The following is a 6,492-nucleotide window of genomic DNA, read 5'->3' on the forward strand; positions in this document are numbered from 1 at the left end:
TACATTTTAGTAATTCTTTCAGTTCAGCTCTTTGGGTGGTAAAAATTCTCTACTTTTGTTTATCAGAAAAATGTCTTTATTTTGCCTTCATTTTTGAAGGATGTGTTAGTTGGATATAAAAAGTTAGGTTAGAGTTACTTTCTTGAGGCCCATGGGAAATAACATCTGTAGTCTTCTGACCTTGACTTTTGGTGTTGAGAAATCAGCTGTCAGCCCACTTGCCTTCCCTTTGGATATAATCTCTCTCTTTACTCCTCCACTTGTGGCTGCTTTGAATTTTATTCTCTTTTCTCTAGCTTTTTTGAAGTTTTACTATAACATGTCAAGGTATGGATTCCTCTTATTTATTTTGCTTGGGGTTCATTGGAGTTCTGGCATCTACGGGTAGATGTTTTTTATCGGTTTTAGAAAAATCTTGGCCACGATTTCTTCAAATAATGCATATACCATATCATATGTCTCTTATTTCTGAGATTCTGATTAAACAAAATTTATACATTGTCATTCTAATCCCTGTATTTCCTTCCCTGGCTTCTGTAGTCTCCATTCTTTATTGCCTTTCTGTGCTTCTGGTTTTTTATTATTTCTTCTGACTCTTTGCTCCAATTAACTAATTCTCTCTTCATTCGTGTCTGACCTACATTAAACTTCCGCACTATTTGGATTACATTTTTGGTTCTAAAAAATACGTTTTGTTTCTTTTAAAAGTCAGCTCTATCACTCTTGACAATCCCTCATTCTCTGAAGATATTTCTAAAACTACATTTCATTCTTTAAGCCTAGAAATCAATGTTGTTTCATAGTCCTTGCCTGATAATTCCAGTATCTGAAGTCTCTGTCGGACTGTTTCTGGAACCACAGGGAACTGGATGATTCTGAAGGTGCTCATGACTGTGTAATAACGTATCCTGCCAATTTTATGGGGAGGAAGAGGCAGAGCCAGAGATCTCAGCTCCCTCAGCTCTATCCCTGGGTTTGAGACAGGAGCCTGCTCTGTGTCCTTGGCCTTGTTCCCTGCCCTCTCTGGATTTTGTGTTTCCAGAGGCAACAACAGAGGATGTTTCTTCTGAGGACCAGACCTCTACACCTCTCGAGGTTCCTTTCCTGATATCTGCTGAGAGAAGAAACCATCCTGGAAAACATCATCCCTGAGTCCACTCTCATTTTCCCAAAATGCTTAGACTCGGGGGCAGCCCAGCCCAGCCTGACTACCCAATGCAGGGGTGGGGAATTACTGATGAGATCTGGGAGTAGGTAATGTTTAAACTGAGACCTCAAAGAAGAAGAGGACTGAGATAGGTGAGAGTGAGTAGTGGAAGGGGCTCCCAGGCAGAAGGAGGGAGGGAGGGAGGAAAGAAGGAAAAAGGGAGGGAAGGAGAGAGAAAGGAGGGAGAGAAGGAAGGAGGGAGGAAGGAAGGAAGGAAGGAAGGAAGGAATGAGGTATGGAGGGAGAGCCCTCGGCATTTCCAGGATCACAGCCGCCCTTCTTGGACTTCAAGGGCAATGCATAACACATCCCGCATCCCCAGGTAGCCCCCTGGAGAGGTCTCTGGGAACCTGCCTCTGGGGAAGATGCCTGCAGAGATAAATCTGCCCCACCCACCATGGCCCAGGCTTACTGGGTGCTGGGCCGCCCCAGGCCTGGCTGCAGGGCATCATCAAAACTCTCCAAGGAGGGTAAGTGGAGCTCACTGTTTCCAGAGCCATTTTCCAGGATGAAGTGGCAAGAGCCCCAGGGGCTGCAAGGGAGAAGGCATGAGGACCAGGGAAAACTGGAGCAGAGGGCAGCCCTGGCAGGGGAGCGGGTGTGGAGCATGGGATGATGTGGAGTACGGAGGGAGTCTGCAGCCCCAGCAGCCCCGCTCCAGGCTGGGTAGGGCTGTCCTGCCTCCTGGCCCCCTATGGAGTCCATCTAGTGCCCATAGTTGCCCCCTTTCCACAGCAGTTGTGGTCACTGGGGTCCCTTCCAGGGCCAGGAGTGGTCTCTGCAACAGGTTGCCAGGAGGGCTGCATGGTGTGCACCATGCACGTGCATGCGCTTGTGCACCCCTTTGCCTGCTTTCGCCTGCGCTGTGTGTGCGTGTACGTGGAGTTGCGTGTGCCTGCATTCGCTTCACATAGCTGCCATTGCAGAATACCATAAACCCATTGGCTTTGAAACAAGAGAAATGTATTCTATTACAGTTCTGGAGGCTTGAAGTCTGAAATCGAGGTGCCTACAGGGCCACACTGCTTTGGAGGACTCCAGGGGAGCATCCTTCTTTGCTTCTTTTAGCTTCCGGTGTCTCTAGGGATTGAGTGGCTTGTGCTGCATCACTCCGATCTCTGCTCCCACCTTCAGATGACCTTTGCTCTGTGTGTGTTTTCTCCTCTTCTCACAGGGACACCGTTCACAGGGTTTAGGACTCACTCTTGTTCAGAGTGGTCTCACTTTGAGACCCTTAACTGAATCACGTCAAAGCCGTGTTTCCACACAAGGTCACATTCTGAGGTTTGAGGTGGACATGAATTCTGGGTGGACACTATTCAACCCAAAGCGGTGTCATTGCACACGTCGCCACTGTGTGTCCCTCGTCTATCCCAATCCCAGATGACCACGGGCACCTGTGCTCTGGAGGTGTGTGCAGAATCAGCGATGATGTCTCTGTTTCTGGCTGTTCCCTGGGTGTCCCTGCTGTGCATTTCAGAACCAGTATGATTGTGTGTCATTGCTCAGTTCTGTCTGTGTTTACACCTGTGTGCACAGTCTCAGGTCTATGACGGCTGCATAAGCACAGAGGGCGGGATGAGTTGAAGAGTGTCCGCCTGGAGGAAGGAGGGCACTGGGCAGCACGCGGGAGCCAGCCTGAGTATGCTCCTCATGCAGGGGACTTGGAGAGCCCCCTTGGAGAATCCTGCTGAGGGCGTTGTTCTGGGAAAGGGTTGGACAGAGCAAGTGGCAGAGGGAGACAGGGAGCTGGTAGAGCAGTTTGTGAAATCTCTACTTGTGTACTTAGGAGCAGATCCCTGGAGCCTATTTGTAGCCAGGGGAGGAGAAGAGGTGGGCAGCCTGAGGGAGTGGAGCTGGACATGGGGTGGAGGTGTTCATAGTGTCAGAGGGAGGAGTAGTCTGGAATGGGGTTGAAACCCTGGGCTGTCACAGTGCCTATATGGGGCACCTGGTGGGGAAGGCTGAGTGACAACCAGCTCAGTAGACGGCAAATAGCAACAATAGCAAGCAACAGTGACAGAGATGTTCCCAACACTGCCAGCTGGGAGGCTTGAAAACTTTGTGCTGAGCACTTCGCATCACAACCCAACAGGATCCACAAGGGCAAGCGTCTGGTTCTCCCAGCACACAATAAGAACCTGGGATTTGAGTGGCGGGTCTGCAAGAGTCCACAAGCTGTGTATGGCAGTGGTCCCCAGCCTTTTTGGCACCAGGGATCGTTTTCATGGAAGACAATTTTTCCATGGACCAGGGAGGAGGGGGGACGGATGATTTGGGGATGATTCAAGCACATTCCACTTATTGTGCACTTTATTTCCATTATTATTACATTGTAATATATAATGAAATAATTATACAACTCACCATAGATTGGGGACTCCTGTCTTAGAGAATTGGCTCTGGCAGTTGGAGGGGGGTGGAAGAGAGGAGGGGAGATGAGCAGGCACAGTGGTCCAGGAGATAGGGCAAGAGGCCAGAGCTGGGTCTGTGTCCATGCGATGGAGGGGCAGGGAGTGAGGTCCAGGGTGGCGGCTGAAGGACAGGAGGGCTGAAGAAGAGGGGAGAGTTAAGTCTGGTGCTCCAGTTATTGGCTCAGCCATCTGGGTCCCCTCTAACCCACAAACACTACTTTCCTGTGAGGACATACCCTTCTCATCTTGAGCCAAACTGTCCATTCTCCAGGTGGTATTCTCAGCCCTCCAAGCATTGGACTGATGTGGCTCAGAAGAGAACACTTAGCAACAATTCTCCAGGTAGTGAGTGCTGGGAGGAGAGGTAATATTGGCATGAACCCTGTCTCGGAACATTTGAAAACCTGTTATCAAAACAGTAGCTTGAGTTAGTCAAAGATACATATATATGCACAAATATATAGATATGAAAATCTTTGTTGGACATAAACTGCAGACATTTGAGTTCATTGCGCTCCTCAGTTGATGACATTTTATCGTCACTGAGCTGCACAACAGGGGCAGTCCTGTTCTATTTATGCCCATTTATCATTATGCCTCATTTCTGTTCCCCTACCCACCACAGGCAGCCATCCTAATATGTTCAAAGTGTATCCTTGTGCTTGCACGAATTCTTATAAAATGTGTACAGTTGCATATACATGCTTTCACTGGGGGACATTGTTCTGTGCTGGAGGTCTCATATTTTCTTCTGGTTTTCCACCCAGCCCTGTGTTTTTGAGAGTCATCCATGTTGCTATGTCCATATCATGTTCGTTTCTCCTAAATGTTGTCTGCCACCTTCTGGGGTACGTCTACTCCATTTTACCTCTCCACTACCCTAGTTAGTGGAGGTCACCCAGGCTGCCCCTGACTCTCTGCCATCCTGGACAATGCTGCAATGAATGTCCTTACCACCCCGCGTGAGAAGTTTATTAAGGTGGAGACCCAGGAGTGGCATTTCTGGGACTTAGGGTAAGTGTTCCTTCCCTTCATGTGGCTGTGAACCTCCAGGTACCTGCTAGAATGTCCGCAGCCCTCCATCCTCACATCTGGGCCAACACATGGCAGCATCCGGCTCTCTACATTTTGCTACTCTAACAGGGGTAAGGTGATACCACTTTATCAATTTAAATTGCATTCCTCTAATTCCTAATGAATTTCAATGTGTCTTAATTTGCCATTAGCCTGTTGGGTTTCCTGTTCTGCAAATCACCCATATCTACCCTTTTCTCACTTCCTACTGTGATTCCTGTCTTCTTTCCTTACCGGTCTGTGGACAGTCCTTGTAGATCCTAGATAGTATCTCGTGTCCATTTCTAATATTATGAATCTCTTCTTGCTGTCTGTCATCTGTTAACTTCATCCATGATGCTCTTTATTGATGTGATCTGGGATTTTGGTGCAATGGAATCGATCATTTCTTTTATGATTTGTGCTTTTGTTTTGCTTTTAAAGAAGTCATTTCCTGTCCTTAGACCACAATGATCATACTACACTTTCTTTTATTAACCATGTTTTATCTTCCCCGGTTAGGGCCTTAGTGTATCTTGCTTCTCTCTTTGAATGGGGCGTTGATGGGGAGTTCAGTTTTAGTTTTATCTCCATAGAGAGACACTTTCCTCAATAGCTCCCCCTAAAGAATTAATCCTTTGTCTGTTGACTTGTGGGGTGACCATAACCATAAATGTGACTCCATTTCTGAGGTCTTCATTCTGAACCACTGGTCTGTTTGTCTGTCTGATCCCACAACATGTTAATTCCAAGGCTTTATAGATTTCCTCCATATTTGGGAATTTTTTTCCCAGATGAGGTCTGTCTGTTGCCCAGGCAAAATCCAAACATCTAGGTTCAAGCAATCCTTCTGCCTCAGCCTCCGAGTAACTGGGACTACGGGCACCCGCCACCATGCCCAGCTAAGGAAAGAAAAATTTTCCCTCTTTTCATTCTTCATTTTCAGGTCGACTTAGTTATTCACGGACATTTATTCTTTCACAGAAGTTTTATAACAAGTATATCATCCTTCTCCAAAAAAATCCAACTGAATTGTTTTCTGAGAGGTCTCCATTGAATGTATATATTATATTTGGGGGGGAACTAACATTTTTCTAATATTGTCATTCCATTGCAACCATTTATTTAAATCATCTGCCATGTTTTCTGATAATGAGAGATTTAATTGATCTCCAAGGAGGTCTTTTTTTTTTTTTTACATTTTTTTATTTCAGCATATTATGGGGGTACAAATGTTTAGGTTACGTATATTGCCCTTGCCTTCCCCAACCCGAGTCAGAGCTTCAAGCGTGTCCATCTCCCAGATGGTGCACATCGCACTCATTATGTATGTACACACCCACCCCCTTCTCCCCCTCCCCATCAGCCCGACGCCTGATGAATGTTATTCCTATATGTGCACTTAGGTGTTGATCAGTTAAAACCAATGTGATGGTGAGTACTAAGTGAAGTATTCCAAGGAGCTCTTGTGTGCTCTTGATTAAACTAAAGCCTAGATACTTGATAGATTTCGCTGCTACTTTGAATTGTATAATGCCTTGTTGTATTTAACTTTTTATTTTTAACTAACTTTAAACTTACAAAAAAACTGCGAACAAATACAGAAAATTCTTGTTCTCCCCTTTTTGTCAGCATCTTACATAACCCCAGTACAATTATCAGGAAATTAAAGTTGGTACAATACTTTTAAGCAAACTACAGACCATACTGGACTTTTGCAAGTTTTTGTCTAATATCCTTTTCATGTTCTGGAATAGAATCCATTTCATTTTGTTGTTATTTCAACTTTTTGCTATTATTTCGCTCTTAGTATTTATT

This window comes from Lemur catta, chromosome 1 (assembly GCF_020740605.2).
Source record: "Lemur catta isolate mLemCat1 chromosome 1, mLemCat1.pri, whole genome shotgun sequence".
NCBI lineage: Eukaryota > Metazoa > Chordata > Mammalia > Primates > Lemuridae > Lemur > Lemur catta.